The sequence below is a fragment of the Cygnus olor genome, chromosome 11, assembly GCF_009769625.2.
Source record: "Cygnus olor isolate bCygOlo1 chromosome 11, bCygOlo1.pri.v2, whole genome shotgun sequence".
Classification (NCBI taxonomy): Eukaryota; Metazoa; Chordata; class Aves; order Anseriformes; family Anatidae; genus Cygnus; species Cygnus olor.
In genome coordinates, this window is record NC_049179.1 from 20766578 (window position 1) to 20790323 (window position 23746).

Consider the following 23746-nt stretch of genomic DNA (forward strand, 5'->3'; position numbering starts at 1 on the left):
CGGCGGCGGCTCGGTGGCGGCGGGCACGGGGCGCGCTGCTTCCCCCCCCCCCTCTCCTCGGCCCCCTCCGCTCCCCGCCTGCCGGCTGCGGGGGGAGGCGCCGCGCTGTGGGGCGGGGAGCGGAGCCGGAGCTGGAGCCGGAGCCGCCCGGGCAGGGGCACGCAGCCAGGAGGGAGGGAAAGGTGCGGAGCGGGGCGGTGAGGGGGGGGGGGGGGCGCTGTTCTCCTCAGCGGCCGCCATGAGGGGAGGGAGAGGAGAAGAAGGGGGCTGGGGTGTGAGGGGGGGGGGGGGGTTGGAGGGTGCCGGTGGTCGGGTGAGGAGCGGGGGGGGGTCTGAGGGGGATTAGAGGGGGCCTGGGGGGGGGGGGTTCTGAGGGGGCTACAGGGGCTGAGGGAGCCCTGAGGGGGATGTGGGGGTGCTGAGGGGGCTGCGGGGAGCCTGAGGAGGCGCTGAGGGGACCAGGGAAGGGGCCCCGGCGGTGTTCGCAGCCGCCCTGGGTGACGGCGGCACCCGCGGCCTCGCCGCCCGGCCCCCGTTATGCGGGCGGCGGTGGCGGCCCCGCGGCCGGGCGGGCTCGCAGCGAGGTGCCAGGCCCGCCCCGGCAGGGCTCGCTGCCCGCCCCCGGCCTTGGATCCGCTGGCTCCTGGCGCTGCCGAAGCCCCAGGCTTGCTTGCTGCCGTGGAGGTGAGGCCGGCTTCCTCAGGCACAGGGGCTGCTGGCAGAGAGAGGTGAAATCGCCTCGTGCCCCCGCCGGGCCCTGCGGGCGGTCACTGATGTTTCGGTGGGCTTGCCAGGTGGTTGGGAATGACAGAGGGCTGCAAAAACCCTTCACGATTCTTTGAAACGCTTGATACTTGTTATCAACAACAGATGACAAGATTGTCGTATCAAAATGTTGCAGGGTGTAGGATGGAAACTCATATATACATAACTACCTACGTCGTCTGTGGATGAGCTGGAATGGATGCACTGGACAGCTAAGCGCAAATTCTGCGGGAGTGTGAGCTGGCAGAAAGGCCAAGGTGGATCCAGCTTCAGGTAAAAAATATAACTTCTTGTTCACTAGTGTTTTGCAGCAGGTTAATATTTTTGTGTGGCGGTTTAGAGCCTCTTTATGGTTTAGCTGTTAGAGCCGTTGGATTTCTGCTTTGTCTGTGGCATGGAAAAGTCGTCGTTTTATTTATTGTTCTGTGGTGCTGTCTTCAACATACTAAAAGGTACTGCAGTGGTTTTAGGATGTAAACTTTACAAAGCTTTAGGACCTCTGCATCAGAGTGAATTGTATTTTAGCTCTGTTTTAAATTCTTTACAGGTGGGAGCAAAGGTGGCCCCTGGGCTGAGGCTTCACAAAGGAAGGTCTGATCTGGAGCTTGGTTTAAAGGCACAGGTGAAGATCTTTGGAAAAGAACTTTCATCATGGAAACAGTGCCTATAAGTATTAACTAAATCTTTATCGTGGGGGGGGAAAAATGAGTTTGAGAGTCAAGAGATGATTCTTTTTTTTTTTCCTTTTACTTCCTGGCAAGTAAAAATGTTTTCTTTATAAACTGCCCCCCTCCAACGTATCAGGGGAGACTTATTCAAAGTTCAAAACCAAAGAGATGTTTACAGCTGTTGTTTTTTCCCCCTCTGCCCCGCGCATGCATACCTTGCTTGTATTGCATAGGTTTTAAGTCTTGAAAACTGCTGGAAGAACTAAAAATGCATGGGAAATATTCCAAAGGTCAAATATCAAAGTGTTCTCTTACAGTGGTACATGTGTTGTAACTAATATCTTTGCAGAGCATAGATTTTATTTTCTTAAAAACAAACAGTTTTAATGCCCGGTCAATTTGGGGTTTTTGCTTCTGGGATATGAGGAAAAAGTAAATCTGCTTCAAAATTGTTATGATTGTGCCATAAGGATTCAGTTTTGTTCTCTCTGTAATAGAGGAAGAATGTGTTACATCTTGATGAAGCAATGCTAAGTCTTACTTGGGGAATTCTTATTGTCTGTTTCTATGAATAAAGCAATCAACTCTATCTGTTCTAGATGCCGTTGATTAGAAATACTGCCTACTGACAAAATGTGTGAAATCCTGTCTTGTCAGAGTCCTTGTCAGAGCTGAGCAGCAAAAGTGATCTGAGCTCTGTTTACGATGGTGGGAAATTAGTCTTGAGGATCCCTGGTCAGTCTCCTGTTGGAAGATGAAAATATTCTCTGTTCTTATCTGTATCTTCTGGCTTTTAAAGTTTGGGTACAAAAAAGTTAGTATTTTGACGAATCACCATAATCGTTACAGTTAATATTTGATAATATTTGTCTGTGGTTCACGTGTTTTTCCAACTCCTTCGTGGCTCAAAGTAATGTGTTGTTAATTATATGACCAGCAAATTCTAAATACAGGTTTACACGTAAAAGCTGATCACGTGTCAGAATCCTGGGACAAAATCTAAAATGCTAAAGATGTTTACTCTAGGAGAAGCTGTTCAGTTGTTGCTGAGCCTGAGTTAAGTCTTCGTGAACTTCTGTATGATTATCTTCTAGGTATTTTCTGATCTAGCATTAAAAACTCTCTAGTGTAACTAGATTTGTCCAGTTAGGCGATTTCATCCAGATTTTCTGTTTGCTGTGGATGGTTTCCCCCTCCCCTTTTTTTTTTAAAGCATGAAATACCGTTATATCCATCCTATTTTAACAAAAGTTTTGTATGAAGGGCTACTGTACATTAAGTGTATGCATTACGCAGAACCCAGAAGGATTTCCCATGTCTGTAATATCGTTGGGTAGTTGAGCATTTGCTAAAATGAGCTGCTGATTGTTCTTTTGCCTCTTATAATACTCCTTTGTATATCTGCTGGTATCTTGTTTGTTCCTGTTGCATCTACACAATACATTCCTTCATGCTTTGTGTAACATCTTCAGTCCTTTTTTTGTACGTAGATACAGCAACGTGAAAGAGAAAATTCTGTTCTTAAATTCTCCCTCTTCCTGCCCCTATTTCTCCGCCCCCAACCCCTCCAGTGTAGCTGGAAAGTGGGTCATTAAGGGGAATTGAGAGCAATATTGATCACCGGTATCCGGAGTTCTGGGGTAAAGGGACAAAAGTGAGCATAGGGAAACGATACGTGTGTTCTGACAACATAAATTTATGCTTTGAGACTCTTTAAATCAATATGGGAGTGCTATAGGTAGGAAAATAAATGAAGACCTCAAGTTGTTGGCTAAAAAAGCACCAAAGCTTGCTGCCATTGTAAGAGGCTTGGATGTTGGTGTTGAGCCTTTTGTCTCTTGGTTGTTTGAATTTCTCCTAACAGCGGTTAGCAACGTGCAAGCAGAGCGCTCAAGTCTAAACCAGAAGGGTTTTTGTCTAATATTATTTGCTCTCTTTTTTTTTTTTTAATGTAATCAGTCTTTTGAGTTAGGCAAGTTCAAAACAATATATCCTTCAGTGCTGACTGCTGGGACTGTTGTATAACTCCTCTGGCATATGAGTGATTCCCATTGATTTCTGCGCTAATTGTTTGCAAATGTTACATTTTTTTTGTCACAATATTCTGTTTTCTAGCAATCTTTCAAGTAAGAGATAAGAACTGAAGAAAGGTAATTTAAAGCCAAGTATTTAATAGGAAGTAGTTGTTTTAAGTTACCAGATTGAGAAGAGATGAGTACTTGTTGCATCTCAAAACTGGCTTCGTTCCCCTCGCTCCCTGAGTTTAGCGTAGACTGTTCCCTCTCATTTTGTTTGCACAATATCAGGCATACCAGTGGAGCCTAGAAATTCATAATGTTTAGCAGGACGAGGAAAGAAATCAAGTTTCACACACTTTTGCTGATTTACAGTCATAGGCAGATCAATATATACCCATAAACCTTCCGTAACTTGTACGCCATTTTTTAGAACAGTTTTCTGCAGGTCTTTCTGCAACCATTTTTTCTCCAGTTTCTGGCTGCCAAATATGTTTTTTCATTTATTGTCAAAGCCAGTTGTTGGGCTTGTGCTAATAGGGGAGGGTTTAGATGAGTTTCACAGGTGCATTTAGCAGCAGGTACATCGCATATTTTCTCTTTTTGTGGAAAGAACGCTTAATGAATACTCTTAAGTTTATCCTTCAGTGTTCAACAGGTGATCAAGCTATTTATTCCTCGTGTAAACTGGTGTATTTCTCTGCGTTTCTTTTCTGAAGCATTAAGCATTTTATTCTGCAGGTAGGCTGACATCATTACAAATATGAGCTTTATGTCTTTGATACTTCGTATTACTGCAAGAAAGATTCCTGTACGGAGCTTAACAAATGTTGTTCAGTTTGCGAAGAGCAATGGTTCCAATTTTTGTATACTTATTACTTGTTTTGTACATAAATGTTCAGCCATTCCAATTGCTGTTGGTCTTCCTTTTCCAAGCTGTCTGGCCATAACCAACTTCAAAAGTCTTGTAAAATCTCATGAGTTAGACATTTATAAGCTAAAAATATTAGACTTTCAGGATAATTTGGGAGGGAAAGATGTGTATAATATGAAGATGTAGCATAGCTTTGTAGTCGAATGAGTAGGCCGTGCAGCTTCCCTGGGTCATTTGTGGAGAATCAAAGTGTAATAACTTCTTAGTTGTGATGTGAGGGGTTAAAAATAAAATCATTATATTTTTAAGCTGTTGTAAATCTGTGTGTTGGTCAGCAGAGAAGCAAGAAAAGAACTCGAGAGATTCTCGCACCATTCCAATAAAACTCCTTTGCAAAAGTTGGTGAACTTGGCTGTGATATGGTAGAATAAAACACAAAATCAGGTCGGAAAGAAAAGTGTCACTTTTTGGTACAAAAAATTCGAGAACGTGATTATCAAAATTCAAAGCTAAAAATGTGTTAATGTATTTTGAAACTAGTGGAAAACCAGGTGAATGATGATGTCAAAATGAAACAGTATAAAACAAAGCTCATTGAAGAGAGCTTGCAGGAGTGATTTAGCAGTTCCTGAAGATGACGAGACATTTGGAGAACTCTGAAAATACAAAATTCAGAGATTCTTGTCAAAGCCTGTATCCGTGTGTGTTGGGATAAGAGGAAAGTTTTTGTTCAGCTTTTTTAAAAAAGCAGTTCGAGTTATTTAGAGCAACAAGAACGTCATGTCAGGTGTTTATAAGGCCTGCACACCAAGAGTGTGAATGCAGTTGAAGGTAAAGGAGTCTTGATCCACTAGGACTTACCATAGATAAGTTCAGGAGCATTTGACCAGTTCTACTCTATTCATGGGGAGGAAAAAAGGAAATGTACTTGCAGTTTTTATACTTTGCTGAATGATTAGGTTTTGATTTAGCAGAAGTACCTCAGAAGAACAGTGTCTATTTTTTTTCTTGCACTCAAAATTAGAAACACCTACCTATGAAATTTGCTGCAGTGGATGTGAGGGCTTTCAAGTCTGACAGTTTAAGTAGTGAAGATGAAAGTGAGGACAGTTCTTGGGCAGGGGACTTCAAGAGGAATGTGATTCATGGGACACAGTGACTAGCGTAATTACCAGTGCAGCTGCCGTAGTAACTTCTGCCAGTACTAAAAAAAACCAAAACCTGTCATGCCCAGTGCTCTATTGGTCGTAGTGTAAATGATAAAGATGGGAGCAGCGGCGTAATGCCTTGTTCCACTTGCCAACTTCAGATCGCCGCACGCGGATGGAGCTATTTCTGCTGGGTTTCAAATTGGCGTAAAACCTTCACAGGATTTCCTAAAGTGCTTAGGCTGGGGAAGTCTTTTGGAACTGGAGGTAGTAAGATTTTCTTTCCTTTTCTGTAAAGAATAGTGAAAGGGCAGAGATTCAGAGGGGTTGAATGAATCTGATAATGGGTAATACCTGGCAAATTCAGGCAAGAAAAAACAAAACACTTAAACACTTTTAATTTCAATGTTTTCAATACATAAGGTTTTATTTCAGTAATTAATTCATTTGTTTTGATATTGTATTAGGTAGGGCTTTTCAACTTTTCTCTGTAATAGTACTTTCTTTTAGTTATTATTTAATATTTGAAAGGTCTGACCTGTAGTTCAATATTTGCTTCCAATTTAGCTGAATGAAATATTTCAGACTTAATCCAAAATAGAATTTGGGGGGAAGAGCTCTTGAAAAGTTTGGAGAGAAGAACGGGAAGGAATGTTCTGCTAGACCCAGGCTTCCTTTTCATTTAAATTTCTAGATCAAGTGAGGAAAAAGATGTTACTGGAGAGTGAGGGAATTCTGTTATATTAACCACAGAACATTTTCTCTCGCTAACACAAGTTGTCAAAACTCACTTCTCCAGCACTAAAAGAATTTCTTTAAGTGCAATTTCCATTTTAAAATGTTGAAGTGGATTGCTAAAGGTCATGGATCAGTCTAGCATCAAAGGTGGGTCTAGAATTCTGGGATGCTGATTTTTGTAGTAAGGGCAGTCTGTTTAGGTTGTCTAACCCAAGGTTGCGTTAGCAGATCATAAAATTTCACCTGTGCAGTATAAATAATCATTGTCCTGTTTAAGAGAACGCTTAGCTTCCTAATCTGTTCTTAGAGCACATAGCTGTTCTGAGCATCAACTATAAAACAGGTAAACTTCATGATTTCATTCAGTCTTCATTGTCCTTGTCAAAGAATTTCTAGATCTTGTTTTTTTTTCCTGCCTTTAATTTGCCTATCATTCCGTTTTTGTCATTTCCACCTCCTGTTTCTTAAAAACTTGCCTCCTTCAGCTTGTTTGGCATTCTTGAGCAAAGGCATTTGTGGCTTGACTCAAGAAAGAGGTGAAAAGGGAATCACAAGTTCCTGTACACAAAATTATTACACAAAATTATCACACGATTGTTTCTTAATTCATGAAAATGTTCTGGAAAGATTCCTCACTGTTGTCCTTGTTGACTGATGGTACCAGTTCTACGGACTTAAATCCAGGCACAAGGGGAGTCCTACAGTAACGCTGCAGGGCAGAGCTCTGTACAGCAAGAGGAGACCCTTGTACCTAAGCACCTCCTGTCTGCAAGCAGAGTGACGGTAAGTGGTGTAGTTCTGTATCTTATACATCCAGCACGCGTATGTATGACCTGGGGTTCAGCCCTAATAAAGTGACCTTTTTATGGAAGTTGTATTGCATATGTTCTTTGTCATAGGTTGCTGTCGGTTTATGGAGAGTCACATGGCGGTTGTGAAAATGCCATTAAAAATTCAGATTCTCATTTTGTCTGAAGGTTGTGGTTGTTTTTTATTTCTAACAATGAAAACACTAAGCCTGAAAATGGTAGTTTAGACTTTCCCATGCGTTCTTTGAGTCTTTTTCCAGTATGGAAAGCAAGGCTAAAACAGACTTTTTATTTAATTAAAATCCCCTTTCAAAGCCTATGAAGTACGATTTCTGATGGTGTAAAAGGAGATCAGCTCATCCCAGAGCTGATTTTGTTTTCCTCCCCGATTAGGTCTTCGTAGTCCCCAAAGGCAGATAACAAGTAGACTAGAGTAATTCAGTTGGAAGGGACCTACAAAGATACTCAAGTCCAACTGCCTGACCACCTCAGCGCTGGCCAAAAGGTAGAACATCCTACTGACTTTAATAGTAAGTTGTTCTGCTTCTTTTACATTAGGGAAAAAAACCAGAAGTCAAGATATATAATGTTGCATGCCCACTTTTTTGCCCAATTAAATAAATAATTCAACCGTTCAACTCCCAGGTCAATCACAGGTGGTGACAGGATATGAAACTTGTTTTATACGTCTATATGTTTTACCATATAGATGTATAAAAAGCCCTCTGAAAGAGGATTTTGCAATTCTTCTAATGGCTCAAAACGTCACTGAGGGAGAGAGAAATCTGACCAATGGACAGATGACTGCAAATAATACCCATGAAATGTACAAACTAGGAGGAAGACTTGAATCTTTCTTGTAGATGGGTAAATTGAGATGAAGTAAGTGACGTGCTCATCATGTGGTAAACCTAAATACATCAGAACTTGCAGATCCGAATTGACTGTAAAGTTCCTATACAGCCAAAAGTACTCGGTGCTTCTTGGACACGCAGGCTGGTCTTTGTATGCTGTGTCTCCTGCCAGGTCTATGCCCAGTTAAAAGTAGCTGCATCTATTTTTATAAGACTTGCATGAAGAAAATGAAAAGTTAATTTCACAAATCGAAGACTTGTGCTAGAATATGTGGGTGTTTTCTTTGCTCAGAGACAGAGTAAAAGGGGAGGAAGCAAATTCTGTAGCCTGGAAGTTACCAAAACCAAGCTAATTCTAAAGATGAAGTAGAAGGGCCCCTTTAGAAACCTATGAAGGAAGATTCTTGTGTAGCTACACCATCAATGCCTTTAAGGTGGAAGTGATCCACTGGAGTAAGTGGAATGAATTGGTGCAGAAGAGGAGGCTGAATACAGTGTGGTTGTGGTGGTCTGGCTCATCTTGTTGATGGAATTGCTGCCATAGACTTCACGACACTTTGGTTTTGGCTCGTAAGCCACTTCCAGCTCCACTTCTGCAGTGAGGATAAAGAACAATCAGCAAGTTTGTACAGAAGCTGCTGGTAGACATCAGCAATGAGATCTAGACTAGCATTTAATTAAAACTTAAATAGATTTTTTTTTCTGGAAATATTTGAGAGTCCTAATCCTCTGGTGGTCACATTGTGGTGTTTTCCCTCCTAGGTGGGCATGAGGCTTCTGGGCAGCAAAAGCAGGAGTTTTACAAGTACTCTGTGTACTTTGTGTCCTCTGAGGCTGTAATTCAGCTGTGTTTCATGTCTGCTGAAACAATGGGAGCTACAGGGGTGAAGTGGGACTTGGATAAGTGATGCTCAGTTTCTCTTCAGTAGAGGATGGGGTGAGGGTCCCTACCTCCGTCCTCATGGGAAGAGGATGCTAACGGGGTGCTCCATCCACCGCTGTGGTAAGTGGAGGCCTCCGCAGGAAGATAAGGCTTAGTATGCTTTTCCAGTGAAACATATTACACATTTGTTACTTTCTGGGTAACAGCCAAATCATTTGTTGTCCCTCCCCACACACACTTCCATTTATAAATGAAGTCTTCAGTCTTTTGAATGTCATACAGAACTGTTCAAAACCAGACTTGAGCAATTGAAATTCAATTAGTTCAATCAGAGCAATTCAATTGACACAGCTGAGTTCTGTGATCTGAACAAAAGATTTTGCTTTAATTGTGTAGGAATATATAAATGCTGATATGATTGTCTTGTCCCCAGCCCTCCAGAAGGACTAATGCATTTTCAAGTTTACTGGCACACACCACATTTTGCTACTTGAGGTTTATGTGGTGCCTTAGCCTTTCGTGAAATTGGAGGTCCACTGGAAAACAAAAGTGTGTTTGTTTCGTGTGGGCAAACCCGCTGAATGCTGGGGTTTAACATGTAACACTGCTAAATTTGGAAAGTGGCTTGGTCGTCCGTTCTGTCTTGAGACAGATGATCTTGTAATAGCCATTTGCAGATGATATTTCTGATGAATCATTTGAGGTTGTGATTCACAGCTCAACTGAAGTGATGTTACATTACAAGTTAATTTTTTAACTTTATCTCGGAGCCTAAAATGTTATGATGGCTGTTTTCCTGCACCTACACTTGTCAGTCTACAACATACGGTGGGGTACAAAGGCAACGCAAACATGTTTATTCCTTGACCAAGATTCTCCACTACCTCGAAGCAGAGGTTTCTTTACTCATCTTGCTTCTCCCACAAACAATCACATTCTTAGACCTCTGTTTTCCTGTGGTATTTGTGACTGGTGGCCACCAGTGGTGTTTTTTTTCTCACCTTCCTAGATGTTTCTTTACCGTGTCATATTTGTCCCTCTTTGGGTCTTTGTAGGCGATTAAAGACCAGAGTAAGTCATCTTGATTCCTGTTTTTTGCATGAGCATGAAACTAGTGGTCGTACCAGCAGTTCTGGTGTTACCTAGTTCTGTTTTCTGTCAGAAGTTAAAATCTCATGTTGTTTTTCTGAAATTGTCTGTGTAAATGAAGCATCAGCTTATGCATCACGTAATTAAAGTGGAGATTCTCATCTTCCTCTGCCAGTCCTCCTTCATCACTGTCTCAGGCACAGCAGATGAAACAGCCTTATTTGCTTATCATGCAAATTCAAATCAGGCATCGTCTTTGAAATAAGATTCTCTCTAATCCTCAATAGTGTTGTCTCAACTTCCATATTTCTTCCTATGTGAGATTTTAGAGATGAGGTCCTTGGCCATCTGCACATGTAAAACTTCTGCAATATTTCACCAGCTATTTAATCACTCCTTCCAATATTGTTTTCTCTACCTTGACAGATTTCATCGTGTGTTGCATCCTTACCGAGTGGCGTTGCGGAGGGTGTTGCGCAGGGTGGTGGTTTGATATTGCATCCCTTTCTTGTGCTCTGCTCTATTGCTTCAAAAAGGAAGTATTTTTCCTTGCATCAGATCCCAGACTGCTTGACACAGTGTGTCAGCCTCCGTTGTCTGCCTGTTGCTTTTAGATCGTTACTTTCATACAAGGAGTATCGCCTAAACAACCCATAACTTTCCTCTACTATAACGAATTGCAAAGGTCCTCAGTTATTTGTTGACGTGTCGTTGGGACCATCAGTGCTGTCTTGATTTATCTTTGGGTCTCCCTACCTGCCTGTTCTGCTGTTGACTCTCATGTCACATTTTTGTGCCCGTTATGGAATTTCTCTTGCATGTTTATCCTGTCCCAGGACTTGACATGAGTCAGTGGCTAGACTTTATAGACATGATAGTAAAACAAATAAATAATGATGGAATATGAAATAATCAGACATAATAATTGACTCACAAGTATGGAAGGTGATCTAGTTCGTAATTCCATTCAGGGCAGGGACAGCCACACTTAATGTTCTTCTTCCTAACAGATGTTTATGTGGGCTGCTTTGGAGGTAAGTGGTATTGAAATGGCTGCTCCCCAATAATTTGCTCCATTACCTTGCCATCCTTGCTAGTCATGATGTCTGACCTGAATCTTCCTTGCTGCAGCATAAGGCCATTATTTTTCATGTGGGCCGTGAAAGGAATAAAGGTATTTCCTTTTGTTGTTGTTGGCATTTCGTTTAAAGTACTTACAAGTTTCATGGTCTTTTTGTTAGGGCAACTACCTCCATTTCTCCAGTCTTCCTCGTACTTGTTTCCAGTTTTCTGTAGCCTCTGTTAGGCAGACCTTCGTAGGGCTCAGCATTCCAAAGCTGGGTGCTGTACTCCAAGTGAGACCTGGGTTATATTCGTCTTTGATCACCATAAAGTGCAGCGCTGCTGTCAAACTGAATAAATAACCGCTGTTGACTCACGCTCACCTTGTAATTTCACTCTAACCATTAGATTTTTTTTTCCTGCGGAGTTTCTGCACGATGTTTGTGGTTGAAGTGGCAGTAATAGTAAGTAGCTGCAGGTTTTTCCTCAACAAGGATCCAGGTCTGGATGGTCAATATGTTAATGCAAAACTATTACTAGAGGGACGTGTGATCGACATGAGGAAGCTGTATGACTTCGAACTGGAAACGCAACTGGAAAAGATGCTGAGGCTGTTCGGAAGTCCCTGGTGGGTATCAGGCATCTTTTTTTTTTTTCGTGGTGCTTTGGATTTACCCTTGCCGTAACAGTATCTGTTACATCAAATAGCATTACGTCTGACGTTTATCCCCTCGGTATGTAAAGGGAGGAATTTTATCCCTTTTCAACCTTTGCTTTTGTGAATGTGAACAAGTGAAGTACCTGTGTACTTGATAGATCCATTACAAAGATAATCTTAGTTGTTGTTCTCTTGACTTGTTCCTTTCTAACAAGAATAATTAGATTTTTTACTCACTTTTCTTAACTGTTTTCATCCTGGGTGTCGCTTACAATGTGAGGTATCCCATTTCACTGCTGAATCTGAACTTTAGAGGCAACATAAAGAAGTGTAAGTGTTTCAGATGATGCTTTGAAGAGTGACTCTTCAGGCCAAGTGGCTGAAATCTGTCCGCAAGATCCCAGAGTGCTGTGATGGATGAGGAGCAGCCTATGCCAACGCTGGGCCATGCAAAAACTCCCAAGGATTCTCAGACTGAAAACAATGCCAGAGGGGATAGAAAAAGTTCTGGACAGAGAAAGGGGGTTTCTTATTATTAATCACTATCCACGTTGAGTGCAATACTACTATTCTGGGCCTCGGAAAATGACATGCTATTTTCCTTTCCTTTTAAATATGACAAAAGCAAAGCCTAGGACTAAGTGGTGGATATTAAATATTGAATATTCCAAAAAGATTTGTCATCTGCTAAGCATAAGATGACTTTCGTCCAAAAAGAAGCAAGCTGGCTAGGCACTATATATTTGCTTTGTTTTTTTTCCACATAGGTCGTGTATTCCCATTTCTGCTTAAGCTAAATTAACAGTTGGGTAAATGGAAGCACTTCCCCTTAACACAAATGCCCTTACAAAAACCAGTAAGTGATTTAATCAAGTGAGTTTCACTGAGTATTCACAGTTCACCCTCTTGTGTGCTAGAGTTCAGCGTTGTACAAACAGGATCAGAAATTCTTTGCTTACCTAGCAGCAAATTGGCTGCTTAGTCAGATATGCAAAGCACAGTGGTGAGCATACAATGCTGAAAGAAAGTTTTGATAATTTAGCTTTCTTTTATAGTGCCATTCGTTGTGGGGTCAGACTCTTCAGATAATAGCTGTACAAAGTGCCTCAGCATGCTGTGTGTCTTCTGAATGAGGCTCAGAACACAGATCTTTGCGCTGGAATGTGTGGTTGGAGATGAGCTAGGGAAATATTCAGAGGCTTTGAATGTTATTACTGCTTATGTGCTGTGTTATTCTTTTTGAAAATTCCCAGAGCTTGCAATATGTTGTGTGTATATACATAAAAGCCCCATGAGGGGAGGAATAAAATACATTTTTCTTTCTTCCCTCCATACCTCATGAATAGCTTCGTTCCTGAAAACCGAAAGTGGTATAACCTTGTTTATTTTCTTACATCCACTTGTGCTGTTTTTACAGTCATCTTAAAAATGTTCAGTTTCTGTCACTGTTCTTTAAATATTTGCTTTACCTATCTCTGATAGCCTTATGAGTGGAAATCCATAGGAAATGGATGTTTCTGGTTTATTAACATTTTAAGTTCTAGTAGCTGAAAGATGTAGAAATTACAGCAGTATGATCAAAATGAGTAGAGTTGTATTTTCAAATACTGTATCTGTGCATGCAAATGCTGTGGCCACCATCTATTTTCTCTAAGGTCAATCAGGCAACCAAAACTTGAGATTGAATTTGTGTGAAAACTAATACAAAAAAAAAAAGTTATGTTTGCAGTTGTGGGATATCTTACAACAGGCATCAGAAAGCTAGTGTGAGTGCGTGTTCATAAGAAGGGTGGGTGTTACCCGGACAGGATCTGTTCCCAAAACACAAAAAGCCTGAATTAGCATGTGCAGGTATGTGGAGCTGCATTCCGAGTGCGTGTCCTCATCGGCAGTGACCATGCAAATCGAGCTGTTGTGCATGCAGATGAGCTCTGCTTGTTCCACTGTGCCTGCACCTAGCTCACACACCAGTTCCGGATAAATGATTATACAAAGGAGAAGTCAAATGGCCCGAGTGTTTTGTATTCGGTAGAACGTTTCTGAACTTAAAAAACAAACCCACTCAGATATGTGGTTGTGCTTCAAAAGACACATCTCTGCATGCAGGTTACCGAATGTATGGTCTAGTATCAGAAGTTAGTGCAAGGGAAGTCCTGGTTTTTGTGATCTAAGTTAATCAACTTTGTTCTGTGAGGTGAAAAGAGGGATTCTGGTATACAATTTACTATGTAGGGTGTGTGTTAGAAGTGGCTTTTTGTTCTCTAAAATGAAGACAGTGACTCACCAACTTCTGGTTTTCAGAAACACCAGCAAAATATCTCCCCCTTGACTTAATCTGCAGCTTGTTCCATCTTTCTACCTTCCTTCTGTAAATAGCCACGTCTTTTTCAACGTCTTTCTCAGCATCTCTGAATGCAAAGGAAACATGGGTGGGACTTCGAGCTGGAAGTAGGAAATAAACTTAAGCCAAGGGAGGTACTCTGTGAAAATACATACAGATATACATGTATTTCTGTGAAGGGCTGCTTCTATCACAAATCCACTTTATAATCATAATGTTGTATTCTCCAGGAATATATGAACCCCACCAAAGAGGGGGAAGGCAATAAAGGAGGCACAGAAGGATTTGAATTAACCAGGCTGTCCCATTCCGAACCTGAAACAGCAACAAAAGGACTGCTCTGGAATTCTGCGTCTGGATTTCTAGAAACCAGTTTTGTTGATCTTCCATGAATTTAGTAAATACACACCCCAAAACAGACTTGACTTTGTATTTTGCCCGGGGACTATGTGCATAGAGCACAGCATAAGTTTGGCTAGCTATATGTGATTTTAAGAAGTTGAAGGAATTAAGAATAGGGTAAAATTTTTAGTGTACACCAGCTTGGGCCAGGAAGAATTCATATACTGTGGAATTTGCATGAAAGAAAGGTGGTTTTGGCTCTTCTAATTATATAGAAGTTATAATTTAGTTCCTAGGACTTTCGCACTGCAGTTTCTCTTTACCCCAGTGCTCCATGATTCGCAAAAGTGTTCTTCAGCAGAAATAACGAGCTCGACTGTTTTGTAATGCTACTGCTGGAAAATGCAGAGGTAGTGTTATTTAGCAGCAGTATCACCTTGTACAAAGTTTACCATTCCTCTGATAGTGATCTCTGGCACGTACTAGATGCAAAAGACCTGAGAACGACAGGAGCACTAGCCATAGCCCTCGTGTATGAGCAGGAAGAAGGAACAGAGAGAAGGAACAGAGCGATGGAGCAATCTGAGAGCATCAAGAGTCCTGCGGGTGTGACTGGTGGCCTCTGGTCCCAGAAGGGGGGACAGGTCTAGATCAGGCATATGTAGTACCTCAGGAAGCACCGATCAGTCCTCAGCAGGCTCTGCAATGCTCTCGGGAACCTTCTGCCAGTGTATGTGCTGCTGATCAAGTGTTTTTTAACTTGGGTTTCATTGGGGAAAGGTGGTGTCAGTCAGCATCCTGCCAGGCAGGTTTAATGAGGTGGAGGTTCTGGGAAAACTGGTGGGACTGGAAGCTGTACTCTTCTAAAAGGAAAATGGAGCTAGGCTTCTGAATAAAAAGGGGTTATTTGCCTAATTTCCCTTCAGATGTTCTAATATACACAGGGGTCCAAAGCTAATTCTCTATTTAATTGCTTTTAGTTGGCTAAGACTCAGACCTCAGAGATGGGGGGGGATAGGGGGGGAGGGAGCAAACAGTGAACTGTGGGTGGGAAACCAGGTAAGGAATAAACTTTGGATTTTTTTCAATTCCTTCTAAAATCTTTTTTTCTGTTGTTGTTGATGGTCTGCATTTATTTTTCTGCCAGTTCTCTCATTGCTTTGTGATCTATTTATCTGTATGGATATTTCTCAGAAAGCAGCTGTTCTGCTTGTGACATAAAACAGAATGGGAGGAAGAACTTCGTGACATTACCTCTTACAAATCCTTTCCTCCATGCCTTAAAAACAAGATGAAAATTGCCCAGGTTTACAGAAATATGACTCTTATTTATTTGTTCATTTACTCTGTTGGGAGACTGGGCGGGGGTGCTGTCAGCTCTGGAAATTCTTGCTTGAGAGGGCAGGGATTTAAGTCTCAGCCAACATTACTTCTCCCTAGGTATTTGAGTTAATGAACGTAAATAGAAACCAGATAATTTTAAGACACCTGTGGTAAAGCAATTTCCTTTTGCAGATCAAATTTTGCTACCATCTCTCTGATTTTTCCCTACGTGTACCCCAGAGGAAAGTAAACCTCAGTGTCCAATGCGAGATCTCAGCAAGCAGGAGAATACTGCTCCTTTTAACGAACTGTAACTGGTTATACCCTGAAAACAAAAGAAAAAGCGTATGAGGAACATTCACAGCCTTAATTTAAAAAAAAAAAATCTTTCCTGAAATAAATGAATTTGGAATGTTTTCTCTGAGCAGCCTGGTTTTTCCTTTAGCTGTGCATGTCTGATACCTGTTCCTTAGGCTGTTTTTGTCCCAAACCTTCTAGATATTTATTGTCCAAAGCCTTCTAGATATTTAAGATCTCATTCTTGAAGGTACCACGTGCAAGACGCTTCACCCAGCAGTTCTGAGGGTACATCTGAACCTGAAACTCGATGCAGGTCTCGGCATTTGCATTAAGAAACCTTCAGCTGCTGTTGAGAGCGGAGTGCCCGCGGTCTGCAGGTACCTTAGGGTTAAGCTGTTGCAAGTCATGCTGTAGCCAAACAGCCTGGTGATGCTTTGACACAGGTAGTTGTCATTCTGGTAAGCTGCTTGTGGCTGTGAGTGCTGTGTTTTCAGGCAATTATTGTGCTTGTCTTGTCTTTCTATAGGCCGTGTCTGCCAGGTAGTATTGGCTGTTTCTCCTCTTTTTTTGTCACTGTATGGACCTTTACTCCACTCCTCCACTTTTAACTTTGGTTTGGTTAAAGCCCCAAGAGTGTATTTTTGTACCTCAGCAGTTAACCGACTTTATGAACTGTCAATGTTTATACAAATGTAATTACGCTGATACTGGTAAGCTTTATCAATTAATGATATTTCTTTCCAAACAGTTGTTTCAGTATAAAATCTGTGCGTAGCCATACCTTCACTTTTGCTAGTTATACTGTATTAGGAAGGTGGGATGTGTTTTGTAAGGTGCATCATTATATTACTTTCCTTCCTCAAGAATGAAAACTGAGGAGTTGGTGTGAGATACTTTAGGGAAAAAGTGGGTGTAAAGAGACTTATTTACTTTCTTGGTTGGGGGAGTAGGGAGCTACAGATTTCAAGGAAGAAGCGTGCTTGACAGGCCGTTCAAAGAGTTTTAAGCGTACTGTAATCAAAAAACAAAGTTAAAGCAATGTGCAGAGTGAGTGTTTTCATTTGGTTAGTTCTGCAATATCAACTTTTCATCCTGATTCCTCTTTTATTTAAATCTAAATACATAGCATTTGCCCGGAACAGAAGTCCTGTTTTAACATATGTGCATTTCCATTGATTTTTCATGGGACTGCTCACATAAAGTTAAATAGCTACACTGCTATTGAAATCAGCTATAAATTTTGTAATAGGTTAAAAGTATCCAGTCAAATTGTGGATAGTAACTTTTGGGTATAGTGAAATTGTTCATAACTTTTTGGGGGGAACGAGCGTGACTACGTTTCCCCGGTGATTTACAAGGGCCACAATTTTTAAGGGGCCTAAATTCCCTTTCCAGTTCAAAATTATTTAGAACACTTCTATAAACAAGCCGTGGTGTTATGCTGGCCATACTGCGATCTAATTAAATATTTACTGTACTTGTATATCTGGTGGCTGAGCCGGGCCCGTGGAAGTGCTGATGCACACAGCCCTGCGGTGGCGCAGCTGATGGTCCTGAGCTGGCGACCCGACCCCGCGCCGCCTTGGCAGTGGCGCTGCACGTCTTTCATCCCCAACGCTCTTCTGGCTTGCCTGGGTTTTATTTCCAAGAATCTCTTGACAGGTGAAGATGTCTGCCTTTGAAGTTCCTCGCAGAGGCAGATTCCCCGTTGGCCCGCAGTTTGCTGCAACAGCACCCGCCTTTGTGTGTTTGGTGCTGTGTCTTTTGCTTCTACTGTGCTCTAAATATTCCTCATTTAATGAAGTGAAGCTCTTTAATTACTACTTTTCTTCGTGGAATGGCTCGTGGTCCCTTGGTCTTTTGATACTATCAGACTGAAAGGGAGAGGAAAATCCTTTAAACAATTTTCCAACTCCCTCTAGAGGATTTCTTTCCAGGCCCAGAAATAGCTCCACAGTGGGAGAAGTGGAGCGCTCAGTCACTGTGCCTGCACAGCCAGGTTTCAGTCCAGATTATATCTTTTTCCAGTATCCACAGACTGCTTTTTTTTTCTGTCAGTTCCTGCTAATGTCTCCCTGATTTTATCCTGCCTGTTCTTTAAATATGAATGCTCATGGTCCATTTTTCCTTAGGCAACGCAAGCCTGGCATTCTCTGCCAAGGGATCCCGCTGCAGTCATCGCTACCTGGAGAATGGCTGTTCTCCTGGTGTGCTAATTCCCCCGGACCAAACCTTCTGAGACTGTCCAAGTAGAAAGCTGAATTTTAACACCTCTTAGCTGCCTTCTCTCCCATCACGATATTGACATTTTAATGTCTGTTGCACATAGCAACTTGTTTTCATGACGGTGTCTTTTCCCCTTTCGTGCCCGTAAGTTGCTTGCATTTCTGTAGCAGTCCTCTGCTGCCCGTTGTGTCATGCCACAACTGCTGAAAAGCGCTGTTCAAGTTGAACAGACCGATGGGGCTGCTTTGCAAAGGTCGCAGGAAAAGGGGAGACCTTTTTATTAGGGCATACTGATGTGGTCCCTCTCAGAAAGGTGCTCATGTTGGGTCCGGTCTGTAAAGAAAAATGTTCCAGGGTACTCCGTGAGTGTTTCTGTTGGGCGTTTAAATGATGCGGAGCTCGTTCCTCCTGTTTCAGGTGCAGTATCGTATTTAACCGTTCAATACCTTTCCCCTGTCATCAGGGAAATCTCTTAGGGCAGTATTGCTAGGGGTAGGAAGAAGCCAGCCCAGGCTCTCTTGGTTCCAGACTCTTTCAGCCTCTTCTTACCAAGCGGCTGTGGGTAAGGGCTAAGGGCACTAAATCCTTCTCAATCAGATACAGGCTGCAGCCACCTCTTGTTCACCGTCTCGTTTCCTAAAGGAAACGCTAACCGGACCCATCACCCCAAAAGCAGCAGCTGATGATGCCCAGCACCATCTGCTCCGTTTCCCCTGCTTACAGTCCCGGAGGAGCGAATCCCCGTGTGCCCACCTACCGGTGCCATCCGTCCATCCTTCAGCCAGGGGTAGGTTTGGGGCCGTCCCGGCTCGAAGGGGGTTTTTCTCTGGGGCCGGGTGCCGGCCCCGGGGGTGCGCGAAGCCCGAGCGGGTCCCGGCCGTTACCGGCGCCATGGCCGGGCTGCTGCCGGTGCTGGGGCTGCTGTCGGTGCTGCCGCCCCGCGGTGAGTGGGGCCGGGACCGGGGGGAGCCCGTTGGGAGCCTTAACTGCACACCCAGCCCCCGAGTGGCCGTGGTAAAGGCAGGGCGAGGCTGGGCAGAGCGGTCCTCACCCTGCTGAAACCGTGCGTGTTAGGTGGATGAGCGCCTGGGAGCGACGGTGCTCCTGTGTGCTTACATAGATCTGCGTCCTGCCTGTTGCAGGGTGAGGGTTGGCCCTCCGGTACATCACGGGGGCCCTGAAGGAACGCAAAGTGCACGGATTTAGGGAAGTGGCAAGCCAAAACAGCTCTCGTGCAGCGCGCAGCGGTGGCAGCCCGGTGGGGAGCCTTGGGCTGCTCTGCCACCACGCGAGGCAGAGCGCGAGGTGATGGGAGCCCGGCCCGGCTTCTCCCGCTACTCACGTCTGTAAATTTCATTTTCTTCATCTCACTTCCTACCCGTTTCTTTGAGTTACTCTCATCTCAAAGCGTGCCCTCTGTTTCGCTGGGTTTGGTTACGTCCCAAACCCCGGGCACTCGCTCTATGACAGCACGCTGCCTGCTGCTGCTGCTCACAACGAGGACTTCCATCCAGGCTTTGCCCAGGGTGCTGTGGTCAAATGAAAAGTGGGTGCGCAGCCCCACGGCTGGAAGTTGAGGGCAGGACAGGAGCCAGGAGGATGAGACAGTGCCGGGACAGCGCAGGGACAGGAGCGTGCCCCAGGAGAGCCACGAATCTATGCCGAGCTGAGCGCGAGCTCTTCCACGGCGTATCGCTTTGTAACCTTTGAAAGGAAGAGATGTGATGTTCCTGCCTGTACCCACGGCTCTGGCTGGTGGTTAATTGTATGCGGGCCTGCGTGAAGCTGTCGCTTATATTAGTCATGCTGCATAAACCACCTTTGTCCCTTGGAGAGTTTCCTCAGCAACGACTTGTTAGAGAAGCCCCCAAAAATTTATGTCCTTGCTATGAATGAACTAGGTTGAATCTCTGGCACGTGCACAGAGTCTTCTCTGCACCTTTCTGCAGAATGCATATTTTTAGTAGAGAAAATTTTGCAGAAATAAAAACAATAACAGGCTTTCCCTCCTCTATAGTAATAACATCTTAAAGTCTCTCTGCAAATTTCTGCCTGAACGAACTGTTAAAACGTTATCCGCAGCAGGATCCAGCATCAAGTCCCTGTTTGCTGTTCTGGGGAGGCCTGGAGGAAATTCTAAAGACAACTGAGTGCAAATCAATATTTTTCTTGACAGTCCTGGTCCTCTTCCCCTCTTTCCAATTTACATCTGTCCTCCAGAGATGACAAATCTCTGGTAGTCACCAAAGAGACCTGCCATCTTCTGGATTGCAGGGCTTTGGGGGATTTTTATTTATTTATTTTTTAATTTACAGACAAAATGGGTTAATCGGTATACTTTCTCCTCTGTAAACCCTTTGAGATCCCGTAGTTTTTCACATTCTTCCGTTGCTTGAGTAGGGATCTAGCAGTAATTCTTTCCCTGTTCTCAGGTTAATTGTTGGTCATTAAGGTTTTTATCTCAGTTATGAAATTAGGTAGAAGTCTCCATGCGATTGAAGGCACTGCGTGGAAGTCTCTATAAAACCTGACTTGCCAGAGAACTGATCGGGTGAGGAAAGCTCTTTGACACCAAAGGTCAAACTCGTTTTCTGCTCAGCCTTTGCTCCAAACGTGGTTTCTTGTGTGGATGCTGTTCTGAAAACAAGTTCTGGTTGAGTTACAGAATCTGAGTTGTTATGTACGCGTTAAGGTATTGTGAAGCCTCGTGAAAGACAGGGGAAAGACAGAAGTTTATTTGCAGTCTTTCAGAAAAAATTGCACAACGTTTTTTAGCCAAAAAAAAAAAAGTATAACATTTAAATTTGATTTTATAACAGTTTTGTTTGCAGCTCTCTTTACTAGCTTTTGGTTCCTGATGCAACTGAAACTGTTGGTATTTTACATTGTTGGTATCTCAGGAAAGCACAGATTTAGGAAATAATTTGAAGTATTTTAGGTTGAGCGGTTTCTGTAACACAACCGTACTATTAAGGTTCGTTATAGTCTTTGTCATTTTTCCTTTGCATGTCTTTTTAATTCTGGAGCCTTACTGAAGGACAGTTCTTAAATTAATATATTAAAATAAAAGTTCTTGGCAGTAACGTGGCTGTTGTCATGATCCCATCACAGCACCAGCTGGCCACTAGGCTGGCTCTGCCACACATCCAGTAGCCCAGGTGGCAACTTGCACAGCTCCTTTATCCAGCAGTAGCCGATCAGATCTCATTTTTATATTAGCTTTCATGTATTTTTCCGAAGCTGCTCTTTTGTGTGGCTCAGGAGGGACCAGCAAGGTTTTCTGTGCTCACGTAGCCTCGTGTAGGCACGTTGCTACCAGCTTTGTTCCTGCTCGCTCTGAAGTCGTTCGGGTGAGTGGATTATGCAAGGCTGAAGTCAGTCCCCCCAAATAAAGCTCTACGTTTCTGTGAGTGCTTGAACACTTTAAAATATGTACCTGGGGAATTACGAGGGCAGCGTGGCGCTGGGAGAGGAAATCCATCACATTACCTAGAAAGTCAATAATAAGGCTCTGCAGGATTGCATTGTAGGTGCTTAACCACTAGATAGGGAACTTTGGTGTGGTGTCTTTGGTAAGAGGCTATGTGGGAAAATCATTTCATTTTCTCTTTGTTTTTAGAGGCCCTGATCTTCTGAAGCAAATTCTAGTTTTATGGGAGAATGCATGTTTTGGAAAAAATCTGTACGATTTCCAGAGGACTTGTTGAAAAAAAAATGTACCCCATTCATTAAAAAAAATAAATAAATAAAAGAGCCCGGCCTCTTCTGTGCTTTCACCGGAGAGCTGTGCAGCTTTCCTTTACCAGAGCTGCTTGTGACATGGCAACTTCTATTCAAAGCAGATTACAAACTACAGAGAACAGCAGATTCAAGCCTGTGTATCAAACCGACATCACATTGCTTGTGTTTGTGTTGAGTGACTGATTATGTCTCTAATTTTTTTTTCTTTTAGCATTGCAGCATAATTTCAGGAATGTGAAACACGTAAAGGTAATTTTAATGAGGGGGATTTGAAACATGAATGTCTTTGTGTATTTGTGCTCACAGAGTGGCAGAGATTCTTTGAAGAGAAGAATCTTTCTCATCCCACCTGGATAGACACAATTAGTGACATTCTGGGGTACTTTTCGTCAGTGTAATGTCTCATTTCTTTTTCCCTTCTCTTAAAGCCAAAGACTTTTCTCATTAGTTACTGACTGTTCTGATGCTGCTGAGTATGTGTGCCAAATTCTTCTGCTCTCAAAACTATCGGGGAGCTTTCCTGTTGATTTTTATGGGAGCAATGTCAAGGGAGACAAAGGGGAATCCTAATAGGTTCTGAGTGTGGAAAGACTTGGATGAATTTAGTTTTAAAATTTGCAAGGTGGGACCTTTCCTAAAGATGCTTATTTATTATTAGCAAAGAGCATCTTTTTCATCGAGTGACAAGTTATGAAAAATGTCACTCAGTTTTGATATGCCACACTATTCCAGTGCTAGGATTTTAGTGATGATGTAGGAACAATAATCATACACTGTTTTCTGATTTCATGATTTTTCAAACTTAATAATGGGATTTCCATGGTTTTCAAAATTGTGCGATATGCTGAGAATTTTGTGACATTTTATTATAGTTGTCAGTGGTGATCTGCTCTGCCCAGGGTTTTAGAATAGCTCTGGGGAGAGGAACTTTGCTGCTTCTGAGATGCAAGTGATTTTAAATAATGCAGTGTGCATTCTTGCAGTTGGACGTACTCTTCCAAAGTTGTATTTTCTTAGTTATGCTGTACTCTACAAAAATACTTAGTCTAACGATAAAAGAATATACGGTATACCTGTAGAGCCAACTAGCTTCATAAGAGGCTTTTAAGGCTTGACTATACATTAATTCATATTCAAAGTTTTGCATGTGTGGAAAACTGTATTTCTTGCATCTCGGTATGCAGACCAGATAGCCATTTAGAATCTGCCTGCTGTAATTTCGTCCAAAAAAAAAATAGGAAAGCAAAGTGCAAATTAAAATGTTCAGTTAAGTGTTCATTTTCAAGCTGGATGTAGACATTCTTAAACTTGAAAAAGCCTGTATTATCCCCCACGTAGTGCATGTAGAGGAGAAGCAAATTTATGAGTTGTGATCATGGTAAAGAATGTATTCACAAAAATCCCCTTGTCCTGGTTTGATTACTTTGTTACTAAAAATGGTAACCTTAACTTTGAGTTTCCAGGCCTTTCTAGGCACAGCATGATGATTAAAGATGTCTCCCTCCATCCCACTTTTTTACAGTAGTTTGTCTTAATTTGAGCCTAAAAATTCAGTGGGATAATACAGCAATTAATACTATCGCTTGAATGAGCTGGAAATTCTGATGTGATTAAAGTTAGTTTTATATTTGACAGATGATGTTGCATCCGTACTCTTCTACTGAGGTTCCAGCTGAGGACACGGTCGGTGCTACAGCCCGTGGTAAGAACTTTTCCCTTTCACAGCAATGATCCCCTAGAAAACCACGCAGTTCAGCTGCATGCTGAGCAGTAGGACTTACTTCAACCCTAAAGGACTTACTTCAACCCAAAAGTTCTTAAGGAGGGCTTCCTGTGCTTGTTGGGACATAAAAAGCTGCAGCTTTCGGGAGCAGCATGGAAAAAACTCCATTTCACTGCAGAGACAGTGT

The 23746-nt window shown here is 42.6% G+C and overlaps 1 protein-coding gene across 2 annotated transcripts in view; it reads left to right on the forward strand.

Moving 5' to 3' along the window:
* NOX5 (NADPH oxidase 5) overlaps positions 1–23746 on the forward strand; it is a 52756-nt gene that overhangs the window by 14434 nt on the left and 14576 nt on the right. The window contains exons 3-6 of one of the 2 annotated variants that reach the window (XM_040569503.1): positions 902–1038; positions 1313–7547; positions 22048–22085; positions 23472–23538. The gene's annotated coding sequence lies outside the window, so the exon portion shown is untranslated. Of the gene's footprint in view, positions 1–33; positions 183–901; positions 1039–1312; positions 7548–7726; positions 15609–22047; positions 22086–23471; positions 23539–23746 lie in introns of those variants that run through there. The other variant, XR_005823184.1, reaches the window with a different exon arrangement.